This window comes from Symphalangus syndactylus, chromosome 9 (genome assembly GCF_028878055.3).
Source record: "Symphalangus syndactylus isolate Jambi chromosome 9, NHGRI_mSymSyn1-v2.1_pri, whole genome shotgun sequence".
Taxonomy (NCBI): domain Eukaryota; kingdom Metazoa; phylum Chordata; class Mammalia; order Primates; family Hylobatidae; genus Symphalangus; species Symphalangus syndactylus.
The window spans coordinates 31400411-31428395 of record NC_072431.2 but is presented as its reverse complement, the minus strand read 5'-3'; the positions used below and the strand labels follow the sequence as shown (position 1 = coordinate 31428395).

The 27985-nt window shown below is 44.3% G+C and overlaps 1 pseudogene; it reads right to left on the bottom strand.

Moving 5' to 3' along the window:
* Window positions 1-16007: 16007 nt before the first annotated feature.
* LOC134731419 (large ribosomal subunit protein uL10-like) lies at window positions 16008-17053 on the bottom strand (annotated as a pseudogene).
* Window positions 17054-27985: the final 10932 nt, after the last annotated feature.

Below are 27985 nucleotides of genomic sequence, written 5' to 3'. Positions count from 1 at the left end.
TCTGCAGTCATAAGAACTCTAACAAACACAGAGACTAATTAGTAAGATGCTGGTGGGTACTTTTCTGAAAAGTTGTGTAGAGTTGGGGCTGAAGTAGGTGCCATAGCAAACCAAAGTGATTCCTAAGCTGAAGTTATAGGGGAGCAAATAAACCATCAGTGATAGGAGAGACCTTGTTTCAAAGAAAAGTGTAACAGTAACTTAGACTCAGAGACAAGTAATGACTGAGGGAACACGGGCCCACTGGAAAGTGTGGTGGCAGCCTGAGCTGCTGACTTTCTTGTTTCAATTCTTGTGTGCCTTGTTCCTGCTCTTGGATGCCCATGAGAGACTGCCTGATGCATTCGTCCTACAATCGTACACACACACACACACACACACACACACACCACTTTAGTCAACTAGTTTGAGTAAGCCTCAGTTTTTTGTTTTGTTGTGTTTTTTTTTTTTTTTTTGAGATGGAGTCTCGCTCTGTCGCCCAGGCTGGAGTGCAGTGGCACGATCTCGGCTCATTGTAAGCTCCGCCTCCCAGGTTTATGCCATTCTCCTGCCTCAGCCTCCTGAGCAGCTGGGACTACAGGCGCCTGCCACCACGCCTGGCTAATTTTTTATATTTTTAGTAGAGACAGGGTTTCACCGTGTTAGCCAGGATGGTCTCGATCTCCTGAGTTTGTGATCTGCCTGCTTCATTTCTAATCAGAAAGTTATTTTTAAGATCCAAACAAACTTTAGCTCTACAGAAATTTATTTAACATAAGTGACATTCATAAATTTATAGATTAAGGCACAAATTCACTATAAAGGTCAATGACCTTTGGACAATTTCTGTACAAGGACAACACTGCCAGAAAGTTTAAGGCTGTCAACCTTATTCTGCTATAACTCCAGCTACTCCCATGTCTGCCTTCCCTTAATTGAGTGTGGTAATGGGTCTGGCAACTGGCTAATTATAATAGGCAACAAGGACGAATATTTTCTAGGCCCAACCAACAATTTTATGATGTACTAGCAACTCTCATGAGGATGTCACTCATAAGTTGGCTTTTTTTTAAGTACTAGTTCCACTATATAATTGATGTTCTATATTAGCCATGTCCCCCTCCCCACAATTGTATATGATCATAGAAATAGAATTTCGAAGATGGAAGGACCCTAGTGCTATAACCTCCTCATGTCACAGAAGGATGTTAAGTCCAACACAGGTCAAATGAATCACCCAAGGTAACAAAACTTTGAAGGTAAAAACTCCAGCTGTCTTGACCAGAACAGTATAGAGAAGAAAATCAATGAAAGCTAGTGGCACAGGCACAGGATTCATGGAAGATGTGAGATTAAAATCAAGCCTTAGCCTTTCGAGAGAGGGCAATGAGTACCACCAGACCATGAGTAGAAAGAGCCAGGTACTGGGTCAGGCTATGCCTTATCCATTTATATGACTCCCTGAAAGTAGAAACTAGATTTTATTCATCGTGGTATTCCCTGTGCCCAATATCATAACAGAGACATAAGAGAAACTCAATAAAAAACTGAATAAGGAGTGGGTGAGTAAGTAAGCAAACAGGTAGGAAACCTAATGCTCTGGAGAAGTCTATGTAGAAAAGGGAAAAAAAGGGCCGGGTGCTGTGGTTCATGCCTGTAATCCCAGCTACTGGGGAGACTGTGCCCGGAGGATCCCTTGAGCCCAGGAGTTTGAGACCAGCCTGGGCAACATGCTGAGCCCTCATCTCAGAAAATGGGAATAGAGCCTCAGTGAAAGCCTTCAGTTAAAAGGCAGGAGAAGGAGGCACCACTGGGAACAAGAGAAAGAGTAGTAAGAAAGCAAACCAACAGAAAGCCAATGGTACAGGATTAGCAAGCAGGGGAGGAGAAATCCAAGATGTAGGTATGTCAGCAGTGCCAAAAACTAGGAAAAGGTTATGAAACACGAGAGTGAAGGAAAAGTCATTGGAAAAAAATTTTTAAGGCTAAGTGTCTATTACTAAGCAAGACTAGCAGCATATTTTGGCTAGGCAAGAATTGGGGTTCCAGTGTGGCTGAGAAGAGCAGAAAACATCCATCCCCAGCCTGGCACCACTGGCATGCTTCCTGAACCCACCCATCAGAACATCTGCTTACATTAGTGCCTCCATTTCCATAGTGAATAGAGATAAGAAGAGTCCCTTTATATCTATTTGCATATACCAAATTAGGTTAAAAATTAGGATTCTCCCAGGGGTAAAAAGGGACTGGAACTTTGATCCTCATTTAGATTCAAGGACATAAAAATAGGTCGGATGTATGCAAGTGCCTGTAGTCTGAGGTTAGGTTGCAGGAAAAGATTATGGAGCCCCCAAGAGGGAACTCACCACAAGGGCTGAAGGACTCTGAACTGGTGAGCTGTGCTCAGACAAAGTTCCTTAAGCGCAATGTGTGTCTGCCATCCTGGTAGGGTGGAAAATCAGTGAGCATGTGGGCTTGTGATATTGGTGGATTGGAGGATCTTTTTCATGAATGTCTGTAATACTTTGGGATATAGTCCATTTTACTCTAAGGTCACATACCTGTCTGAACTCACAGCATAGTAGCAGGCTTGTGGTTTCTAGAAGTGCCAATGGCAACAGTGGCCCCTGGCTCCTTGACTAGTGGTGGCTGAGACCCTTGAGGTGACCAAGACCAGCTGTTGTGGTGTCTCAGCCCCCAACATCCATCAAGCACCCTTCTGGAACACGGTAGACCAAAGATGCTCAGTAAAAGCAGCACAGCTGAATGACTGAATTCAGAGAGGCATTTAGGCGCAATTGATATCAAAGTCACTGCAAATATTGAGTAGCAATGCAAGAACCTTCAAAGTGTCATTCCTCATCTCTTCCCTGTGAGAAAAGAAAAACAGCTGAAAGCAGCCTGAGCTCTGTGAGGCATGCAAAATTTATCAGGCCCAGGGAGACATGAGTGTGGGACCTCGGTCACGCCCACTGTCCCCCACCATCTCCATGACCAGGGGCAAGTGTTTAAAGGTGTTTTGGTCTTGACTAGCTGCCTTGCCTATTATCTTCATGTTCCTGGCATTTGTGAAATAAAGAACAATGTATAGCTAATTAATAGCTTATGATATTTTGATGTAACTTCTTGGCAAACGACTTAGGAACTGCCTCTTTAAAAACTCACATGTAACTGCTGCTAACTAATCTCAGCATATAGTCAGGGCAACCTGAATCTATGCACCCAAATTGTAGTCCTGAAATCTGACCCAAGTAAACTCCCTACTTATATTAATTTTGTCTCAGTTTTTGTCCTTTAGGTCGACACCTGTGTCCTGGATCTCAGTTCACTAGATTAGGTCAGGACCAGTGGGTTAGGAGAGTGAAGGTTTCACATTCCATCAGCCCTGGCCCTAAATGTCAAGAAGAATAGTGCCGGGCTGGGTGCAGTGGCTCGTGCCTGTAATCCCAGCACTTTGGGAGGCTGAGGAGGGTGGATCACTTGAGGTCAGAAGTTCAAGAACAGCCTGGCCAACATGGTGAAACTCCGTCACTACTAAAAACACAAAAATTAGCCAGGCATGTTGGTGGGTGCCTGTAATCCCAGCTACTCGGGAGGCTGATACAAGAGAATCCCTTGAACCTGGGAGGCAGAGGTTGCAGTGAGCCGATATCACGCCATTGCTCTCCAGCCTGGGCAACAACAGCGAAACGTCATCTCAAAAAAAAAAAAAAAAAAAAAAAATTAAAAAATTCAAAAGAAAAAGAAAAATAGTGCCAGGGATGCAAGTACTGCCAGCCTCAAAGCACCTCGAGACACTGATGCCACTGGCATTTGCACACCTCAGCCTGGACTCTGCAGCGGCTGACGGGCACGTCTGCATCTTATCACTTAATAAACATTCATTGACACCTCCTATATCTTAGGCACTTTTGGTAGATGCTGGAACACATTAGAGAACAAATCCAGTCCTTGCCCTCCAGGCATTTATAGTCTAGAGCAGAAGCTTCAGAGTGTTCTAGCTTCAGAATTGTTCTTCGATTATACAAAAAAGGCCGGGCACAGTGGCTCATGCCTGTAATGGGAGGCCGAGGCGGGCGGATCACCTGAGGTCGGGAGTTTGAGACCAGCCTGACCAACATGGAGAAACCCCATGTCTACTAAAAATACAAAATTAGCCTGGCTTGGTGGCACATGCCTGTAATCCCAGCTACTCAGGAGGCTGAGGCAGGACAATCGCTTGAATCCGGGAGGTGGAGGTTGCAGTGAGCTGAGATCGCGCCGTTGCACTCCAGCCTGGGCAAGAAGAGCAAAACTCCATCTAAATAAATAAATAAATAAATAAACAAACAAACAAACAAACAAACAAAATTATACAAAAAATTGTGTGTCTACATAGATTGAGAGGGAGGTGGGAAGAGTCAAATTTTCAGACGGCTTTGTGACCCAGAAAAGGTTAAGAGCCTCCTAGTTGGGACCATCCATATCCCTCATTTCTAAATTCTTAGCAAGTACCCCAGCACTTACTGACAGCACCTCTTGGGCATCTGTAACCTTCTGCAATGTTTACGGTGCCTTCCTCAGCTGGTAGCAGACTCCTGGTGGAAGAGGAGGGAAGCACACCTCATTGTTGACATTGCCTCCTAGTTCCTGGGGGAGCTCCATTCCAGGAAGGAATTTATCCAGGGAGTGGCTGTCCCTCTCTTTTGGATAACTTTGGGCTCATCCAGCGGACAAACCACTGCCTATTCCCTGACAGGCAGACTGACTGGGGGACGTTTTTTCCCTGCCAAAGTACTGCTTGTTTCCCGAGACTTCTCCAGACTAAACATCCACTGACTGAGATGAAATATGACACTTTTCTTTTCCAAAGGCTCAAAGGGATCTCAGCAAGGTTCAGACTAAGGAAAAGAGGGCTGAGTTGTGAATACACTGGGAAGAGCATTTTAGTCTAACAGTCTTATTTCTCATCCAAATTAATAACATGTCACTCTTGAGAATATTTTTGTTAATGACTCCTCAAAACACAACCCACCCAGCCCCAGACTGTGAGCCTTCAGAGACAAAGGCAGGTCCCCGGCCTTCCCTTGGATGGCACTACCATTCTCCTCCCAGATGTTTTATGAGCCTGCTAATTTTTGTAAGATGTAATACAACATATTTAAGGGAGAAAAAAATGTACTAGACTGTTTTAATGAGCTTGAGCATCTATATTTTTGAAAATGTAATGTCAAGAAGCCAGGGAAAGTTGTTTTTTAAATTACCAGCAATTTTCTGATTCCACTTTTGGAGGAGACTTTGTTTATTTGTTTGTTTGTTTGTTTTTGAGAAACACTTCAATGGCTTTATGGCAGTAAAGCCAAAATCATATTCTCAGTAGCTAAAGACCATGCTGAGCTACACAGCTCACCTTCATGACATTGAGATGGCTTGCACTGTGGGAAGAGATCCATCTCTACAGGTTAGGATGTGTCTTGAGAAGTGAGTCTGGGGCCGCCATGGGGTTTTCCCTTCTCACTGGGCCTCCTGATCAGGGTCCAGCACCTGGCAGGGGGGTCGTAGCAAATGGAACAGTGACAGACATGAGCAAAGACACTCCATGGCAGAAGATAAGTCTCATGATAATGTGGCAGCAGAAGGAGGAATGAGCAGTGGGAGAGAAAAAACGAAATACCCTGTCCAGATGAATGGCTGGTGGACTTTAAGAACAATAATCTCCTATATCTCCTTCAATGGATTTTTTCCCTCTTTCCTACACAATCCCCTCCTGTTATTCCAAAGCTTTCAACGAAACAGGCGTTACAGTGGGCCTGACATACTCGGCAGATAATGTCATGGCATTGGTAAGAGTGTAGTCATGAGGATGATCAGAGGTCACTCTCATTGCCATCTTGGTTTTGGTGGGTCCGCACTTGGTATGGCGAGGGGCGGGGAAAACAGGAGCAGTTGGAGAAACTCACCACAAGGTAGCCAGAAGTGACCAGCAGAACCCCAGAAGCAGCAGGGATCTGCAGGAAATGTAAGCATTCGCTGATGGTTACATGTGAGGGAAACCAGAAGACTGCTAAAGTTGCAGTGGCTGATCATGATGAGGGCTTAGAGTCTAGTAATTGTACGCACTAAAGGAAAGGGTGACTTTTGTAGACCAAATAAATCAGACTTTGGAGTTAGTTTCTTAAATTGTATCAAAACAATTCGTGGCCAAATGTTGTGAATGTTGTGAACAGTAAGATGCAAAGGAGTTTAGAAGAAGGAGGGAGACTTAAAGGAGTTCTTCCCCATGATGGCTGGGAAGGCTTCACAAAAGAAGAATTTGAACTAGATCTTGAAAAGGGGGATCTTAGAAAGGGGGAGGAGGAGAAGAGGACTCCTTTTAGGAGAAATGGGAAGAGCTAAAGCATGAAGATGCCCAAGTGGAAGGTGTGCTTTAAGCAGGGATTGGCCCTGTCTGACTGAAGTCAAATCTATATTCTTGAGCATCCATCCTTCATACTTCATCTTGTCAGAGGTGTTTGAACCAGAGCCACTCCACCTTGAGTAGGGCCTGGATAAAATAAGGCTGAGATCTGCTGGGCTGCATTCCCAGTAGGTTAAGGCATTCTTAGTCACAGGATTAGAGGAGGTCAGCACAAGATACCAGTCATAAAGACCTTGCTGATAAAATAGGTTGCAGTAAAGACGCCGGCCAAAACCCACCAAAACCAAGAAGGCAATGAGAGTGACCTCTGATCATCCTCACTATTACACTCCTACCAGTGCCATGACAGTTTACAAATGAGATGGCAACGTCAGGAAGTTACCCTAAGCGGCCTAAAAAGGGGAGGCATGAGATCCTCCTGTTGTTTAGCATATAATCAAGAAATCACCATAAAAATGGGCAACCAGCAGCCCTTGGCCCCGTCTATGGAGTAGCCATTCTTTTATTCCTTTACTTTCCTAATAAACTTGTCTTCACTTTACTCTATGGACTTGCCCTGAATTCTTTCTTGGTGAGATCTAAAAACCCTCGCTTGGGGGTCTGAATCGGGGCTCCTTTCCGGTAACAATCTCACCTTAGGACCCATTCTCTTTTTTTTTTTTTTTTTTTTTGAGACAGGGTCTCTTTCAGCCACCCAGGCTGGAGTGCATTGGTGCAGTCTCAGCTCACTGCAATCACTGTCTCCTGTGTCCAGGCGATTCTCCCTTCTCAGTCTCCCAAGTAGCTGGGATTACAGGCACCTGCCATCACGCCCAGCTAATTTTTGTATTTTTAGTAGAGACGGGGTTTTACCATGTTGGCCAGGCTCGTCTTGAACTCCTGACCTCAGGTGATCCATCGGCCTCGGCCTCCCAAAGTGCTAGTATTATAAGCATGAGCCACCACACCTGGCTCGTTCTTTTTCTTTTTCTTTCTTTCTTTTTTTTTTTTTGAGACAGAGTCTCGATCTTGTCACTCAGGCTAGAGTGCAGTGGCATGATCTCAGCTCACTGCAAACTCTGCCTTCCAGGTTCAAGTGATTCTCCTGTCTCAGCTTCCTGAGTAGCTGGGATTACAGGCGCCCCGCCACCACGCCCAGCTAATTTTTCTATTTTTTTTTTTTTTTTCTTTTTTTTTTTATTATACTTTAGGGTTTTAGGGTACATGTGCACAATGTGCAGTTTTGTTACATATGTATCCATGTGCCATGTTGATTTCCTGCACCCATTAACTCGTCATTTAGCATTAGGTATATCTCCTAATGCTGTCCCTCCCCCCTCCCCCCACCCCACAACAGTCCCCGGAGTGTGATGTTCCCCTTCCTGTGTCCATGAGTTCTCATTGTTCAATTCCCACCTATGAGTGAGAACATGCGGTGTTTGGTTTTTTGTCCTTGCGATAGTTTACTGAGAATGATGTTTTCCAGTTTCATCCATGTCCCTACAAAGGACACGAACTCATCATTTTTTATGGCTGCATAGTATTCCATGGTGTATATGTGCCACATTTTCTTAATCCAGTCTATCGTTGTTGGACATTTGGGTTGGTTCCAACTCTTTGCTATTGTGAATAGTGCCGCAATAAACATACGTGTGCATGTGTCTTTATAGCAGCATGATTTATAGTCCTTTGGGTATATACCCAGTAATGGGATGGCTGGGTCAAATGGTATTTCTAGTTCGAGATCCCTGAGGAATCGCCACACTGACTTCCACAATGGTTGAACTAGTTTACAGTCCCACCAACAGTGTAAAAGTGTTCCTATTTCTCCACATCCTCTCCAGCACCTGTTGTTTCCTGTTTTTTTAATGATGGCCATTCTAACTGGTGTGAGATGGTATCTCACTGTGGTTTTGATTTGCATTTCTCTGATGGCCAGTGATGAGGAGCATTTCTTCATGTGTTTTTTGGCTGCATAAATGTCTTCTTTTGAGAAGTGTCTGTTCATGTCCTCTGCCCACTTTTTGATGGGGTTGTTTGTTTTTTTCTTGTAAATTTGTTTGAGTTCATTGTAGATTCTGGATATTAGCCCTTTGTCAGATGAGTAGGTTGCAAAAATTTTCTCCCATTGTGTAGGTTGCCTGTTCACTCTGATGATAGTTTCTTTTGCTGTGCAGAAGCTCTTTAGTTTAATGAGATCCCATTTGTCGATTTTGGCTTTTGTTGCCATTGCTTTTGGTGTTTTAGACATGAAGTCCTTGCCCACGCCTATGACCTGAATGGTATTGCCTAGGTTTTCTTGTAGGATTTTAATGGTTTTAGGTCTAACATATAAGTCTTTAATCCATCTTGAATTAATTTTTGTATAAGGTGTAAGGAAGGGATCCAGTTGCAGCTTTCTACATATGGCTAGCCAGTTTTCCCAGCACCATTTATTAAATAGAGAATCCTTTCCCCATTTCTTGTTTTTGTCAGGTTTGTCAAAGATCAGATAGTTGTAGCTATGCGGCATCATTTCTGAGGGCTCTGTTCTGTTCCATTGATCTATGTCTCTGTTGTGGTACCAGTACCATGCTGTTTTGGTTACTGTAGCCTTGTAGTATAGTTTAAAGTCAGGTAGCGTGATGCCTCCAGCTTTGTTCTTTTGGCTTAGGATTGACTTGGCGATGCGGGCTCTTTTTTGGTTCCATATGAACTTTAAAGTAGTTTTTTCCAATTCTGTGAAGAAAGTCATTGGTAGCTTGATGGGGATGGCATTGAATCTATAAATTACCTTGGGCAGTATGGCCATTTTCACGATATTGATTCTTCCAACCCATGAGCATGGAATGTTCTTCCATTTGTTTGTATCCTCTTTTATTTCATTGAGCAGTGGTTTGTAGTTCTCCTTGAAGAGGTCCTTCACATCCCTTGTAAGCTGGAATTTTTCTATTTTTAATAAAGATCAGTGGCCATGTTGGCCAAGCTGGTCTTAAACTCCTGACATCAGGTGACCCACCCACCTTGGCCTCCCAAAGTGCTGGGATTACAGACGTGAGCCACCACACCAGGCATTTAGGGCCCATTCTTGAGGCCCAGGGATGGAAACATATTAAGCTAGTCTTCATGGAACAATCAAAGTTGTTGACAACATCTTAAGTTAGCTGGTGCTAGCACTCAGAGAGAGGCCAGTCATCCCAGAAGGACAGGAATTGGCCTAGAATTCACCGTTGGTTTTCTCATGCCTCCATTTTTAGAAGGCTCTCCTGTTTAGAATGCCCCAACCCCCTTCAAAGTGCTGCAAAAAGTGCCCATGTCTTTATCAGCCCTACCCCACAGGCTACTTGATTTGTGACAGACTCCACGGGGCAAGAGGCATGTTGCTTTTTTAACCCGATCAAAAAATATTCATTCAGCACCTATTTTATGCCAAGCACTTTTCTGGGCACAACAGCACCGCAATAAATAGATCAAAGTCTCTGCCCTCAAGGAGTTTTCTTTCTAGTAGGGAAGACAAATATAAATATGTAAATAAAACGTCAGGTAGTGCTATGAATAAAGTAGAGCAAAGTAAGGGAAGAGAGAATAACAAGGAGGGGGGTCTTTTTAACAGAAGACAGGAAAAGCTCATCTATGGAGGTGACACTGAGCAGAGGCCACAGGGCTGGGGGCCCAGGCTCTGAGATGGGCACTAGTGATGTGCTTGAAGAACAAGAAGGCCTCTATGGCTGGAGCAAGCTCAATGAGCACAGGGGATAAAGAGGTGGAGGGGCAGAGGAGGAATTACCCTGCAGCTCCTGGCCCAGCTTGACCGCACAGTGCACATGGCTCCTGCTCATGGCCATAAGCCCAGTGGCCCCAGCCCTTGCCTGCCATATTTTCCTCAGGCCCTCAACAAGACTCATTAAACTTCATCTAAAGTTACTGTGCTCTGCAGCTGGGGGAAAAAGGGCAAACTTCCAGTCCTAAAGTTAGAGCAATCAACAGCCAAGGGATTTGGAAGTGGCTGGGGCCTTGTTATCTTAAGGTTGTAATGAGCCTCGTGAGAATCCCCACAACTTCGCTCCAGAGAGGGGGAGCTTCCCTCAGCAGATCCATACTCGGGATTCCAAGTTTCAAAATTCCATAGAAACTGGGAAGCGATCCAAATACACCAGGCCTGCACTAGATGCACACAGAGTCACAAAGTCTCCCCAGAATGGCTTGTACCAAGGCTTTGTTAGGGATGTTGCTCTAATAATCCAGCAGGCCCCCTGGGGCTGCCTGTGGCTGCGCTTGATGAATCTCATTATCCACAGTTACACCTTTACCTCAAGAGGAAAGGACGGGAAGAGAGACTCCAAGGCCACATCCATGGGATGATTCACTAGCTGCTACCTCACCAACACAACCCAAAAGCAAGGGTCAGAGTCCTCTCATCTAAGAATTTAATATTTTGGTGGGGCTAGAGAAGCAGGAAGCTCCTGGGAGCCTGGAAACCCCCTCCAGCTGGGTGACCAGGAAAATCCAAGAGTAAGTAACTGCTTCTCAGCCCCGAGGTAAGTTGGGGCCTGTTTAAGGTATCTGAGCTATTGGAAAATAAGGAGCGTGTGGGGCATATCAAAGAGGATACAATATAATCATGCTAATAAATAATAATACCCTGGAATGGTGGCTCACACTTGTAATCCCAGCTACTTAGGAGGCTGAGGCAGGCAGATCACTTGAGCACAGGAGTTTGAGGCCAGCCTGGGCAACAAAGAAAGACTCCATCTCTAAAAATAAAAACAAAAAGCAAAAAGAAAAATAATAACAGTCAACACTTACTAAACACTTACCGTGTACCATTCCAAGTGTTTTACATATGTTATTTCAACCTCCAAGCAAACTCTATGAGCTAGGTGGTGCTATTGTAATACCCAGTCCACCAAGAAGGAAGCTGAGGCACCGAGACATTAAGGTACTTGCTTCCAAACTTATACAACTGATTAATGGGAGAGTCAGGATTTAAATTAAGGTCAGAATCCGGAGGTGGTATCCATAGGTGCTGTGCGTGTGGCACTCTGGAAACTATCCCATTGCCTAAATATCCTGGATATAGTCAGCAACAACTAATCTTTTGCACAAATTATTTTTCAGTGTCATGGAAATGTGCCTGCCCTATGTCTTAAAGACTGCATCTCTTGGAAAAGCCCATGTTTTTGTTTTGTTTTGTTTGTTTGTTTGTTTGTTTGTTTTGAGACGGAGTTTCGCTCTTGTTGCCCAGGCTGGAGGTCAATGACACAATCTCAGCTCACCGCAACCTTCACCTCCCGGGTTCAAGCAATTCTGCCTCAGCCTCCCAAGTAGCCGGGATTACAGTCATGCACCCCCGCAGCTAATTTTTTGTATTTTTAGTAGAGACGGGGTTTCTCCATGTTGGTCAGGCTGGTCTCAAACTCCCGACCTCAGGTTATCCACCTGCCTCAGCCTCCAAAAATGCTGGGATTACAGGCGTGAGCCACTGCGCCCGGCCAAGCCCATGCTTTTGTAAGTGCCAGATTGGTATGAACTCTTCATTCCCAGAAGAATAAAGAGCTGGGCTCTGTAAACTCCAGAGTCCCTCCCTGCCTTGTGCTCGGAGTCCTGATGGAATGGCTCTGGGTGAGATGCAAGGCAAAGACTAATCCACGGAGAGAAACTGTGGAGGCCAACAGGTCCACTGCAAACAGAACTTAATCTACATCCCCACATGGCACCGTCTGTTGTTTTCAGGGCAGCTGGACACTGTCCAGCTAACTCTATAGGGTCTTGTGAGTTGCAGTTGCCCTGGGTCTATCTGAGGAACCATTCTGCTGCCTCCTCTCTCCAATCAAAGGAATAGCCACCCTCCATAGGTGGCCTCCACCATCCTAGACAGAGAGCACCTATGGAGCTCTTAAGCACAATCAAGGACAAGAAGATGCATGGTCTCCTACAGAAGGACATTCCTTATCTAAGCTAACTATTTCCTGCCATCTCCAACCCCTCCAGCATCTCTGCTCTCCCTAAGGAAAAACAACAGATGGTAATGACTGTTTGCTTATAACCCAAACAGGCATGGCAGGCCCCCTGCCTTCTCTTAACATTTTTGTAACATTTGTTTTTCTTTAATAGTTAAATGGATCATTTATCCCACAGTGACAAACTGTAACCAAAACAAATTGTGGGGCTCTAGACTCCTGACAGCACCAAAAAATCAAATTGCGTTTTTGTAGCATTTCTTGATGTCCTTTGTAATTATATAAATCTAATTTTCTCCAGCTTTTAATTGCAAAATATTCAGATGTACAGAAAATCTTTAAAAATAGTACAATGAACAACCAAGGCCCATCACCTAATTCCATTTTAAAATTTTAAGTAAGCTAAGGATGGGGCATGGTGGCTCACACCTGTAGTCCCGGCATTTTGGGAGGCTGAAGCGGGAGGATCTCTCAAGCCTGGGAGTTCGAGACCAGCCTGGACAACATAATGAGACGTTGTCTCTACAAAAAAATACAAAAATTAGCTCATGCCTATAGTCCTAGCTACTCAGGAGGCTGAGGTGGGGGGTGTTGGCTCATGCCTATAGTCCCAGCTACTTAGGAGGCTGAGGTGGGGGTGAGTGGATTTGCTTGAGCCAGGGAGATCAAGGCTGCAGTGAGCCATGATCATGCCACTGCATTCCAGCCTGGGCAACAGAGACGCTGCCTCAAAAATAAACAAATAAAACTGTTAGTAAGCTAAGGATAGGAAGAAATTTCAAACATTCATAAGAAGCCTAATTAATAATTATACTCAATGTTGAAATATTAAAATAATTCTAACTACAAAATCAGAAAAATATAAGCTCCATATTTGTTCATTTCATCTTGGTTAGAAACTGTAACTGAAGAGAAAAGCTATAAGCCTTAGTTAACAATTAAACAACATTCGGCAGGCGCAGTGGCTCACATCTGTAATCCCAGCACTTTGGGAGGCCAAGGCAGGTGGATCACCTGAGATCAGGAGTTCGAGACCAGCCTAGCCAACATGGTGAAACCCCGTTTCTACTAAAAATACCAAAATTAGCAGGGCGTGATGGCAGGTGTCTAATTCCCAGCTACTCGGGAGGCTGAAGCAGGAGAATGGCTTGAACCCTGGAGGTGGAGGTTGCAGTGAGCTGAGATTGGGCCACTGCGCTCCAGCCTAGATGACAAGAGCAAGACTCCATCTCAAAAAACAAAAATAAAAACAAAAAAATAGATCCCATTATGTGTGAGACTCAATATTAGTTTATTAGGCTGGGAAGTCCAAGATCAAGGTGCTAGCAGCGTTCGTGTCTGGTGAGGGCCCAGTCTCTGCTTCCAAGATGGCACCTTGAAAGGTTGTGTTCTCACATGGCAGAAGGGATGAAAGAGCAAAAAGGGACTAGTTAGTTCCCTCCAACCCTTTTATAAGGTTGCTAATTCCATTCATGAGGGCTCTGTTCTCATTATTTAATCACCTCCTAAAGGCCCTACCACTTAATACTGTTGCACTGGGGATTGAGTTTCAACTTGAATTTTGGAGGGGGCACGAATATTCAAACCATAGCACAGGGTTACAACTATCCTTGGGACTATTAAAAAATATATTTTAATATTGTAGGAAAGCTCTTTGACCTTTTAGTTGGCTGATTTAGACAAATGCTCAATTCTTTAAGCACAGCATACAAAATAAAACATAGATTTAAATTTTTGAGTAACTGATACGTAAATGTTTGTGCTGACTGTCCTTATCTACCTAATAATATGAAATGATTGGTTTCGGACTTTCTTTTCTAAAAGCATCTATGTCAATCCCCTTTCTTTCGAGGCATATTGTTTATTTTATTTTATTTTATTTTATTTTAATTTTTTTTGAGATGGAGTCTCGCTCTTGTCGCCCAGGCTGGATTGCAGTGATGTGATCTCAGCTCACTGCAACCTCCACCTCCCGGGTTCAAGTGATTCTCCTGCCTCAGCCTCCTGAGTAGCTGGGATTACAGGCACCCGCCACCATGCCCGGCTAATTTTTGTATTTTTAGTAGAGACGAGGTTTCACCATGTTGGCTAGGCTGATCTCGAACTCCTGACCTCAGGTGATCCACCCGCCTCAGCCCCCCAAAGTGCTGGGATTACAGGTGTGAGCCACTGCACGTGGCCCATAATGGGATCCATTGTGGATCCTCCATTCTACTCTACCAATTTACTTGCTATTTTTGTGTCAATATCATCCTGATTTGCTATGTAGTTTTTGATACGTGGCAAGCACATCATTGCTATTTGTTAATTTGTCCACACACACACACACACACACATGCACGCACACACACACACACACAAAATCCTTGACTACTTTGAAGCACTTACCTTTTATTTAAACTGTGTTTGTTCTATACATACACACACACACACACACATACACAGACACAGGTTACTATTCTATTTGTAATTGCATTGGATTTACTTTTGAAATAATCAATTTTTTAATAGTAAGACTTTTTTAAAAGAGGTATGTCTGTTTTGTTCAGTTTTTGTGTCAAATTCTGTTCTTAGCTGGGAGTGGTGGCTCATGCCTATAATCCCAGCACTTTGGGAGGCTGAGGTGGGAGTATCAACTAAGCCTAGGAGGTTGAGGCTCTAGTGAGCCATAATTGTGCCACTGCACTGCAGCCTGGGTAACAGAGCAAGACCTTGTCTCATATAAATAAATAAATAAATAAATCTGCTATTTGTAAAGATGTTATCTTTCTTGTTACACTTATACACAAACATTTTACAGTTCTTACTGCTATCATTCCATTGTGAATACATTATTTTCCCCATTTGCTTATTTCCTTATTAATTCTAGAGGTATCTTACTAAATCTCTCAAATTTTATACAATTATATTGCCAACTGGAAGGTATATGTTATCTTTCGATGACTCAACCACCTACTTAATTTTGTGATGTTATAATTTGCTAGAAAGTCTAGAAGACTTTCTAACACTGTCAAATAACAGTGTTGATAGTAAGCATCCTTATCTGGTTCCTAATTTTAATTAAACCATATTTCAATTAGTTTTATTAGTATATTTGGTAATTAGTTAAAAAAATTAAAATTAGTTTAAAAATTAATTAAAATTAGTTAAAAAGTAATTAATTTAAAAATCTATCTCTATTTTAAATTAAGAATAGCTGCCAAATTTTATCAGATACTTTTTAGCATCTATTGATATGATTATATTATTTTTTATTTAACCTGTTGTTGTCATAGATTATATGGCTAGATTTCCTGATATTGAACACAGCTGTATTCCTGAAATAAACTTTTTAGATCATCGCTTATTATTCTTTTGATAAATATTATATTTTATTTACTAGTATTTTAGAATTTTTTCTCATATTCTAAGCCAAGCCTGGTATATGCCCCTTCCTTTTAGTCATAGGTTTAGATTAAAATCATATTGGCTTCACAAAATGAATCACAGAGATGTCCATTTTTTTCTATGAGCCAAAATAGTTTCAATAACATCAAAATTATCTGGCCTTAAAAGATTAGATAGAATATAGCTGAATCTATCTGGTTGTGTCCCCTTCCATTGTTAAATCTTTAATCACCTTTTCAGTCTCTATCATTTAGTTGGTCTATTCAGCCTGCAACATCTTGATATCCATTAGTTATCATTTATATTTTGAAAGGAAAATACCCCCCTTTTTTTTTTTTTAAAGAAGTAAGCCTTTATTTCCTTGTTTCACAAATAAAGTTGGCTAAGTTGGTTGCTTTTTGGTGATTAGTCAAAGAGCCCAAATCCCATATCCTCGTTCGACTCCTCCGACTCTTCCTTGGCTTCAACCTTAGCTGGGGCTGCAGCAACAGCAGGAGCAGCCGTGGTGGCAGCAGCCACAGGGGCAGCAGACACAAAGGCAGATGGATCAGCCAAGAAGGCCTTGACCTTTTCAGCAAGTGGGAAGGTGTAATCCGTCTCCACAGACAAGGCCAGGACTCATTTGTACCTGCTGATGATAGAATGGGGTACTGATGCAACAGTTGGATAGCCAATCTGCAGACAGACACTGGCAACATTGCGGACACCCTCCAGGAAGCGAGAATGCAGTTTCCTCTGTGATGTCAAGCACTTCAGGGTTGTAGATGCTGCCATTGTCGAACACCTGCTGGACAACCAGCCCAAAGGAGAAGGGGGAGATGTTGAGCATGTTCAGTAGTGTGGCTTCGCTGGCTCCCACTTTGTCTCCAGTCTTGATCAGCTGCACATCACTCAGGATTTCAATGGTGCCCCTGGAGACTTTAGTGGTGATACCTAAAGCCTGGAAAAAGGAGGTCTTCTAGGGCCCGAGACCAGTGTTCTGGGCTGGCACAGTGACTTCACATGGGGCAATGGCACCAGCACGGGCAGCAGCTGGCACCTTATTGGCCAGCAACATGTCCCTGATCTCAGTGAGGCCCTCCTTGGTGAACACAAAGCCCACATTCCCCTGGATATGAGGCAGCAGTTTCTCCAGAGCTGGGTTGTTTTCCAGGTGCCCTCGGATAGCCTTGCGCATCATGGTCTTCTTGCCCATCAGCACCACGGCCTTCCCGCGAAGGGACATGCGGATCTGCTGCATCTGCTTGGAGCCCACATTGTCTGCTCCCACGATGAAACATTTCAGATAATCATCCAACAGTTGGATGATCTTAAGGAAGTAGATGGACTTCCAGATCGCCCTGTCTTCCCTGGGCATCACGGCAGTGTGTCAGGGATTGCCACACAGGGGTTAAAGACGATGTCACTTCCACGAGGACGCCTGGCGAGAGAAGAAAAATACCCCTTTTTAAAGAAGGATTTTCTTTTTGCCGTAGCATTCATGTAAGCTCTTAAAATTCTTTTTTTTTTTTTTTTTTTTTGAGGCAGAGCCTTGCTCTGTTGCCCAGGCTAGAGTGCAGTGGTGTGATCTCGGCTCACTGCAACTTCTGCCTCCCAGGTTCGAGCAATTCTCTGCCTCAGCCTCCTGACTAGCTGAGATTACAGGCGCCCGCCACCATGCCCAGCTAATTTTTTTGTATTTTTTGTAGAGATGGGGTTTCACTATGTTGGCCAGGCTGGTCTTGAACTCCTGACCTTGTGATCCACCCACCTCAGCCTCCCAAAGTGCTGGGATTATAGGCGTGAGCCACCACGCCCAGCCTAGCTCTTATAATTCTTTTAATTTTTCTTGAATCTGTAGTTATGTCTAGAGACCACAGCTGACCAGGGTGAATTCCTTGTGGGTCCCGTCAGGGCCCAAGGGCATGAGCAAAAAGTGGCAGAGGTATAGGCCTGTGTGTTCGATCACTCTCTATACCTTGTCTTGATCACAAAAGATTTATTTTTTATCTGCCTCAACTATCAATAACTAAAATAATTGTGTGAAATATTCTACTATGATGATGGTTTTATAAATATTTCCTTTTCATCATGTTAATCCTTGCTTTATATTTTTTGTGGCTGTGTTATTCAGTGCTTGAACTTTATGTCATTAAGCAATGATCCTCCTCATCTTCATAATGCTATTTTTGGCTTTAAAGTCTATTTTACCTAATATTAATAAACGTATGCCAATTTTTTTAGTTAATATTTTTCTAGCATATATTTTTTCATCCTTTTGCCTCCTATAAATAGCTTATAGCTTAGTTTTGAGTTAAAAATTTCATTCTAGGGCCAGGTGTGGTGGCTCACACCTGTTATCCCAGCACAAAGGATTCAAGGCTTACCACATTGACAAGATAAAAAATTAAGCAGGGCAATGGGAAAAAGTAAAAATAAAAGGAAGCTGAGAATGCGGTTATATTAAAGGCGCATGCCATGAGGCTATATACTCTTGCAACCATAGCATCCAAAACTGACAAGCTTCCTAGCAGCCAGCACAGGGAGAAATGACAGCCCATGCCCAGGGGTGCTGGCTTCAAGCCCTTCAGACAAGCAAGGTCAGCTCTGCCACTCCTGCTTCACTTGCCCTGTAGCTATGGAAGCTGCCACTAGGGAGGTCCTGCCTGGGGCCCTGCAGGTGTGGAGCTCAGGGAGGACCCTATTCTGGTAACCTCTCAGGTGCAGCTCAGCTCTTACCTTACTGGCCACCCTCCTGGACAAACCTGACTCCTGTCCCCTGTTCCCCTGCAGAGCCAGCCGAGCCCCCAGGAACCCCTCCTGCCTCTCACAGCCATCTAGATGCAGCTTCTCTGCCCACAGTTGTCCCCTCTAAAGGTAGCACCCAAAGTTAGGGAAAGGTTAGGCAGCAACTGGGCTTAGAGACCACCTGCTGTCACTGATTGTCCCCACTGCTGGCTAATTTTTAAAAACTGCTTTAGAGACAGGGTCCTGCTATGTTGCTCAGGCTGGTCTCAAACTCCTGGCCCTAAATGATCCTCATTCCTCATCCTCTTTTTTTTTTTTTTTTTTTTTTTTGAGAGGGAGTCTCACTCTGTCACCCAGGCTAGAGTGCAGTAGCACAATCTCGGCTCACTGCAACCTCTGCCTCCCAGGTTCAAGCAATTCTCCTGCCTCAGCCTCCCAAGTAGCTGGAATTACAGGTGTATGCCACCACACATGGCTAATTTTTTACATATTTTTGATAGAGATGGGATTTCACCACGTTGGCCACGATGGTCTCAATTTCTTGACCTCACGATCCACCCACCTCGGCCTCCCAAAGTGCTGGGATTAGAGGTGTGAGCCACCGTGCTCAGCCTTCCTCATCCTCTTGAGTAGCTGGAATTACAGGTATGAGCCACTGCACCTAGCTCCTAAACTGACATAGTTTGGATATGTCCCTGCCCAAATCTCATGTTCAGTTGTAGTCTCCAGTGTTGGAGGTGGGGCCTGATAGGAGGTGATTGGATCATGGGGGCAGTTTCTCACGGTTTAACACCATCTCCCTTGGAGCTGTCATCACAATAGTGAGTTCTCATGAGATCTGATTGTTTAAAAGTGTGTGGCACCTCCCCCCGCCCTCGGTCCTGCTCCTTCCATGTAAGATGCCTGCTCCTCCTTTGCCTTCCACCATGAATAAAAGCTCCCTGAGGCCTCCCTAGAAGCTGATGCTGCCATGCTTCCTGTACAGCTTGTGGAACTGTGAGCCAATTAAACCTATTTTCTTTATAAATTACCCAGTCTCAGGTTTTTCTTTATAGCAGTATGAGAATGGACTAATAAATAAACATTTTAATTTTCTAACTATTTATTGCTGGTATATAAAACAAAGCTTTTTTTTGTGGACTGAACTTGTATCATTTGAAATTATTAATTCCAAGAGCATATCAGTGGTGATAATAATAGTATTATTTCTTCTATTCTCAATACTTAGTCCTTTAATTTCTTTTTCTTGCTATAAAGCATTGGCTAGCAACTGTAGTACAGTAGAAGTGGGTGATAGCATGGTGATTTATTCCTGATCTCAGAAGGTAATCTTTCAACATTTTACCACAAAGTATGATGTTTGCTATAGGTTTCTATAGTTGCTCTTTAATAGATTACAAACATTTCTTTAACTTAAGAGTGTGATAAAGAGTTATTTCTTTTTTATTTCTTTTTTTTTATTTTTAGAGATGGGGTCTTGCTCTATTGCCCAGGCTGGAGAGAAGTGGCTATTCACAGGCTAGATCTTAGTGAAATACAGCCTTGAACTCCTGGACTCAAGTGATCATGCTGCCTCAGCCTCCCTAGTAGCTAGGACTACAGGTGCAAACCACTGCACCAGCAAAGAACTTTTTTTTTTTTTTGAGATGGAGTCTCACTCTCTCACAAGGCTGGAGTGCAGTGGTGCGATCTTGGCTCACTGCAACCTCCAACTCCCGGGTTCAAGCGATTCTCCTGCCTCAGCCTCCTGAGTAGCTGGGACTACAGGTCCATGTCACCATGCCCAGCTAATTTTTGTATTTTTAGTAGAGACAGGGTTTCACCATGTTGGCCAGGATGGTCTCGATCTCCTGACCTCATGATCCACCTGCCTCAGCCTCCCAAAGTGCTGGGATTACAGGCCTGAGCCACCACGCCTGCTGGATGCATTTTTTGTGTGTGTATCATTTCATTCAGTATGCTGATATTTGGGATTTTTGTAGCTATGTTTGTGAGAAAGATTCGTTTGTAATTTTTCTTTACTGTCATGTCCTTTTCAGTTTTGATATCAAGGTTTTGTTAGCCTCTTAAAATGATTTGGAAAGTGGTTTATACTTTTTTCAGGTCTACATCCTCCCAGTTTCAAGTTCAGAGAGAGAGAGAGAGAGAGAGCCTCTCTCCCATCAGTTCTCGTAAGTGTCTCTGAATTGACTCATTTGGTCTCATTGGCCTGATTAGATGGTTGTGATGCCATCCCTAAGCCAATAACCATGGCTGTGCTCTGATTCATTGAGAATGAAGTCAGTGCCACCTGGGCTACATACACTGAGAATGGAAAGGGGTTTCTTGAGAAAAATCAGGATCCTATTAGGATAAGAATGGGTAATGGATGCTAGGCAGGTAGAAACTGCATATGGCCATTACATTATTTATTTTTCTCTGACTTAAATAACTTTAAAAACTTTACATAGCCAAATTTACATTTATTTTTTCATATTTTTCCATTAAAACAACTCTATACACCTTAAATAAGATAATTTTCTACCTAAATTTTTCTTCTCTTTCATGTTTTCAGGTTTTATGTTTATCTATTTAATTCATTTTGAATTAATTTCAGTTTAAAATATGAAGTATCTAACTTATTTTTTCCCTAAGATAGATCTCTCTCTCTTTCTTCTTTCTTTCTTTTTTTTTTTTTTTTTTTTTTGAGATGGAGTTTCTCTTTGTCACCCAGGCTGGAGTGCAGTGGCACAATCTCGGCTCACTGCAACCTCCGCCTCCTGTGTTCAAGCGATTCTCCTGCCTCAGCCTCCCAAGTAGCTGGGACTACAGGCGTTTATATCACAATGCCCAGCTAATTTTTGTATTTTTAGTAGAGACAGGGTTTCACCATGTTGGCCAGGATGGTCTCAATCTCTTGACCTTTTGATCCACCCGCCTCGGCCTCCCAAAGTTTTGGGATTACAGGCGTGAGCCACCATGCCTGGCTGAGATCTCTTAATTTAGCTTTATTTATTCAACTGATTCCTTCTCTAAAAGATGATACCTTCATTTAACATGGTACTTATTCTGTACCAAGCCCTGTGTTCAGCATTCTAACAAAATATTTACCTATTTAATGTTTATAAGGATTTTATAAGGTAGATACTATATTGCCATGTGTATAACTGAGATACAGAGAAATCTTTCTTGTTCAAGATTAAATGGCTAATAGGTAGCTGAGCTGGGGTATGAATGCAAATAGTATGCTTCCAATAGCTCTGTTCTCCATCTGTGTGCTCCCAAATGATTGATGTCCACAGCATGCTGAGCCTTTGCAGCTAGTAGGCTTCTGTATATACATACTTTCGTTCCACCAGTTGACTTATACCAAGAATCAGTTGTTTCCAAACTCCTCCTTTCATAAATGGACTTGTTATTGTAATTACATATTTTAACTAACTAAAAATACACCAGTGAAATACAAGTGTGAAAACCAAGTTGATTTCTTTAAATAGGTTCCATAAAGACAGGCAGCAAAAAAAAAAAAAAAAAAAAAAAAAAAAAATGATGAATTAGGTGTGGCAGGGACTATGAAGACTGGCAAACAGAGTAAAAATCTCACAATTTTGCTCACAGTTACTCAGTGTCTTTAAAATTTTTGTACTACTGGCCGGCATGGTGGCTCACACCTGAAGTCCCAACACTTTGGGAGCCCAAGGTCTTGAAAATAAAAATTCGAGACCAAACTGAAACTCTATACCCGTTGAACAATAAATCCTCCAATCCCAGCTACTCGGAAGGCTGAGGCATGAGAATCACTGGAACCCGGAGGAGGAAGTTGCAGTGAGCTGAGATTGTGTCACTGCACTCCAGCCTGGGCAACAGAGCAAGACTCCATCTCCAAACAAACAAACAAAAATAAAAACAAAACAAAAAAATTATTTTTGATGTATTTTTTTTTTTTTTTTTGAGATAGTGTGTCACTCTGTCACCCAGGCTGGAGTGCAGTGATGTAATCCTAGCTCACTGCAGTCTCAACTGCTCTTCCTCGGAGAGTTAGCTGCTCATTATCCCAGTCCACGGAGGCTGCTGTCAGCTGGTAGAGTACTTGGTCCCAAGCAGCTTCTCTCACAGGAGGTGATGCAGGCTGTGAGCCATCTCCACTCCCCCACGGTGTCTCCAGCACAACATCCTCCTCCCAACACATAGGCTGCTCCCCACACAGGATCCACATCACCACATGGCAGTGTGGAGCCTGGGGAGGCAGTGGCACTGCTGGAGGGGCTGACTCCCCATTGGGAGTCACAGCCATGAATAAGAGGAGTGGTTCCATCAGCGTGTCCCAGTCCATGGGGGTTGAGGGGAGCAGGTTTCCTGTGGAGGAAGACAGCAGCGGCATGGGCAGTGTAGTACTCTGGACTTCACCTCCCCAGGGCCTCCTTGGTGTCAGGGAAACCAGCTCCCCATTCAAACCTTACCTGAATCATCCAGGCCCTGTTCCAATTGTTGGCCTGGCTCAAGGTCTGGCCCATCTGCTGCTGAGCCCAGAGAGGGGTGCTGGGGTTAGCTGGGGACTGGGTTTGCCTGGCCTGGAGGGTATGAGAGGCTTCAGCCAGCCAGAGCCACTCAGTGCTGACGGTCCAGCATCTCAGTACTCAAAGCCCCCACATGCTTGTGAGATAGGGTTGGGGGGGTCACTGGTTAAGGAATGCAGAGCCCTTGACAATCATACATGCATGCACAGCTGGCCCATGCCCCTTGTCTGAAACCTTGGATGGCTGCTCACCACCTTGAGGAAGAAGGCCAAGTTCCTTATGGCCTACAATGACCTCTCTTGGCCCTGGGCCCCTCCCAGCGTCATCCCACTCCACTCCCTATTCCCACTTGTAGTTGTTGCTTGTCTCTGTGTTTTCATTAATGTCTTCTCTCTCTCTGCATGGCTGCCTCCTGCTTATTCTTCCAGATATGGCTCTTACTTTCCTGACTCCCTCAGGCAGAGTTAATCACCCTGACTCTAATCAACCATAATACATGTCCTTGTGCTCATCACTGGTTGTTTCATGGTATTATCATTATAGATTTACCACTTATCTCTCTAGCTAAACTTAATAGTAAACTCTGCATAATATCTGGCACACAGCAGGTGGTAAATAAATATTTGCTGGATACAAGTCTTCCCAGTAGCCGGGATTACAGGCGTGTGCCACCACGTCTGGCTAATTTTTGTATTTTTAGAAGAGATGGGGTTTCACCATGTTGGTCAGGCTGGTCTCAGACTCTTGACCTCGTGATCTGTTTGCCTCAACCTCCCAAAGTGCTGGGATTACAAGTGTGAGCCACCACACCCGGCCTGTTTGGTTCTTTATTCTTGGGAACTGAAGGTCCCTGTCTGTTACAGTGTAGCCACCCAATGGGTTCACCTTGCCTGCTGTCTCGACAGAGCCGATTTATCAAGAGAGGAACTGCAATAGAGAAAGAGTAATTTACACAGAGCCAGCTGTGCAGGAGACTGGAGTTCTATTATTACTCAAATCAATCTCTCTGGGAGCAGATTTTTTAAGGACAACTTCGTGGATGGAGGGAAGCCAGTGAGCCAAGAGTGCTAACTGGCCAGGTAAGAGATGCAGTCATAGTGAATTGAAGCTGTCCTCTTGCACTGAGTCAGTTCCTGGGTGATGGCCACATGAGACTGCCAGATGAGCCAGTTAATCGATCTGGATGGTGCCAGTTGATCTGTCAAGTGCAGGGTCTGCAAAATATCTCAAGCACTGATCTTAGGAGCATTTTGGGAGGTCAGAATCTTGTAGCCTCTAGCTGCATGACTCCTAAGCCATAATTTCTAATCTTGTGGCTAATTTGTTAGTCCTACAAAGGCAGTCTAGTCTCCAGGCAAGAAGGATGTTTGTTTTGGAAACGGGCTGTTATTGCCTTTGTTTTAAACGATAAACTAAGGCCAGGCCTGGTGGCTCACACCTGTAATCCCACCACTTTGTGGGGAGGAGGCAGTCGCATCATGAGGTCAGGAGTTCAAGACCAGCCTGGCCAATATGGTGAAACCCCGTCTCTATTAAAAATACAAAAATTAGCCGGGCATGGTGGTGGGTGCCTGTAGTCCCAGCTACTCAGAAGGCTGAGGCAGAAGAATTGCTTGAATCTGGGAGGCAGAGGTTGCAGTGAGCCAAGATCACACCACTGCACTCCAGCCTGGGCGACAGAGCAAGACTCTGTCTCAAAACAAACAAAAAACTATAAACTAAGTTACTCCCAAAGTTAGTTCAGCATATCCCCAGGAATGAACAAGGACAGCTTGGAGGTTAAAAGCAAGATGGAGCTGGCTAGGTCAAATATTTTTCATTATCTCAGTTACAGCTTTGCAATGGCAGGTTTCTACAGTAGGTGGCTAGTCAGGCATGAACAGAGCAGGAGAGAGTTTCCCCCACCCACCAGAAATGTCAGGCCACCATCAGATGATGGTCTGACAGCTGTCACACTAAAATGATAATTGGTCACAGCGCCAGGGAGAGGCAATTTCCCAACAGATAAAAATGCGGCTGGGCGCGGTGGCTCATGCCTGTAATCCCAGCACTTTAGGAAGCCAAGGTGGTGGATTGCCTGAGGTCAGGAGTTTGAAACCAGCCTGGCCAACATGGTGAAACATTGTCTCTATCAAAAATAGAAAAAGTAGCCAGGCATGGTGGCTCACGCCTGTAATCCCAGCACTTTGGGAAGCTGAGGGGGGTGGATCACTTGAGGTCAGAAGTTCGAGACCAGCCTGGCCAACATGGTGAAACCCTGTCTCTACTAAAAATAGAAAAATTAGCTGGGTGTGGTGGCACTTGGCTGTGATCCAAGCTACTCAGGAGGCTGAGGCAGGAGAATCACTTGAACCCGGGAGGCAGAGGTTGCAGTGAGCCGAGATCATGCCATTGCACTCCAGCCTGGGCAACAGAGCAAGACTCCATCTCAAAAAAAAAGACAAAAAATTCAAAAATTAGCTGAGCGTGGTGGCAGACACCTGTAATCCCAGCTACTCAGGAGGCTGAGGCAGGAGAATGGCTTGAACCCGGGAGGTGGAGGTTGCAGTGAGCCAAGATTGCACCACTGCACTCCAGCCTGGGCGATGGAGTGAGGCTCCATCTAAAAAAACAAAACAAACCAAAAAACACTTGAAATCAGCAGCTTCCAATAAAATCTCAGGTAGTGAGTGAGTGGGCATGAGCATGCACAGTAAAACCCATTAATGCCTAGTGTTCCATTATTGGAACGCTAAGCATGTGGGAGTTATTTATATCCTACTGCTCAATGTCATCGCGAAGGTCTGATTGCAAAAATTCAAAAAATTGCAACCTCAGCATAAATGGGTTAAGAGACAAAATGGCAGAGTATGACCTTCCAGGGGCATTCCACCAGAAAAGGGAAGAAAGTCTCAGGTGAGCATGCCTACAGCTTCTTTTAGTTTTGTTTTTTGTTTGTTGTTTTTTTGTTTTGTTTTGTTTTTGAGAGGGAGTCTTACCTTGTTGTCCAGGCTGGAGTGCAGTGGTGCAATCTTGGCTCACTACAATCTCCACCTCCCAGGTTCAAGCGATTCTCCTGCCTCAGCCTCCTGAGTAGCTGGGATTACAGGTGTCTGCCACCACGCTCAGCTAATTTTTGAATTTTTTGTCTTTTTTTTTGAGATGGAGTCTTGCTCTGTTGCCCAGGCTGGAGTGCAATGGCATGATCTCGGCTCACTGCAACCTCTGCCTCCCGGGTTCAAGTGATTCTCCTGCCTCAGCCTCCTGAGTAGCTTGGATCACAGCCAAGTGCCACCACACCCAGCTAATTTTTCTATTTTTAGTAGAGACAGGGTTTCACTATGTTGGCCAGGCTGGTCTCGAACTCCTGACCTCATGATCCACCCACCTTGGCCTCCCAAAGTCCTGGGATTACAGGCATGAGCCACTGTGCCCAGCCTAGAACTTCTTTTTTTTTTTTTTAAATGGAGTTTCGCTCTTTTTGCCCAACCTGGAATGCAATGGTGCAATCTTGGCTCACTGCAACCTCTACCTCCCGGATTCAAGCAATTCTCCTACCTCGGCCCCAGTAGCTGGATTACAGGCGCCCACCACCACGCCCAGCTAATTTGGTATTTTTAGTACAGATGGCGTTTCACCCTGTTGGCCAGGCTGGTCTCAAACTCCTAACCTCAGGTGATCCACCCACCTCGGCCTCTCAAAGTGCTGGGATTACAGGTGTGAGCCACCGCACCTGGCCTACAACTTCTTAAATACACTGGCCATCCTTACTTCCCAAGCACAAGGCAAGCATCATGCATATGGGCAGGTCACCCCAAGGGAAGAATCAGGAGAAAAGGGCCACAAGACCCCAGAAGTATGCCAACATATAAAATCCCGAGTCAAAAGGTCAAACACCACACTTGACCTCCACGGTCCCCTCTTGGGTCTCTTCCATGTGTACTGTCTTTTCTTTCCTGCTCTAAACCTTCTTAATAAACTTCCACTCCTGCTCTGAAACTTGCCGTGGTCTCTTGTTTCTGCTTATGCCCCTCAGTCAAATTCTTTCTTCTAAGGAGGCAAGAATTGAGGTTGCTGCAGACCCATATGGATTCACTGTCGGTAACTCAGATATTCGCCGCCCCTAATAGGCTGAGGCCACTCTTTGGTGGGATCCTGAAGCGCTAGAGAAGGGATACCTGTCCGTCATTGCCCAGAGGGGTGAGGGACTAGCCAGGGTTCTTTTCTGGTTTCAGACTGCCAGTGAACCAGCTTGAGTACTCTTTGGCAATTGAGGATGTCTGACCGAGGGCACTCCCTGGTGTCACCCAAAGCCAAGACAAAAGAGTGAATTTGCTATTGACCATCAGGGTGGCAAGCCCACTTTTACTTTAACACTATGTAAATTGTGCCTTGGAAATGAGCAGCAGAGATTTCAACTCAACTCTGCACAGGCACATGCTACTAGTTGCAGACCTAATTTTGGATTCAATTTCATCACAAGCACTGCATCCCAAGTTATGGGTGAGTTCTCCTTCACTTTAGGTTGGAGCTGACCACTCAAACAAGGGCACGCCTGGACTGGTCCTCCAGGCAAGGGCAGGCCCTCTATCCGTGGTGGGATGCCCTCAAGTAGAGTGAGCCAAAGGGAAAACGAAGGTCCAAATCCCTCAGGGACGCCTCAGGGATCTTGTAGTCCCCTATTTAAACCCAACATGGGTTCAATTCATTCTTCAATTCATTCCAATTCACCCTTGGGTTGCATTCTTAAAAATTCGTCCCATTTTAACCCACAAACTCTCAAAAAGAAGTGTGTAATTTTCTTTTGTATTTAGAGGTCCCATACGTTCAGGTCTTTTTGGCTTTATCCCAAAACCCAAAATTACATAAAAATTGTCACACATGCTTCCAAGGAACTTCCTCTCACCCCAATTCTTTTTTTTTTCTGAGACCGAGTCTGGAGTGCAGTGACACAATATTTCAGCTCACTGCAACCTCTGTCTCCCGCTCTCTCCCCAATTCTGATGTCATAGATGATCCTTCCTTTTGCCTGTCACACTCTCCTCAGCCTGCACCTGCATCACCTATACCCTCTCCATTTGCTCCATCCCCGAGTCAACGCC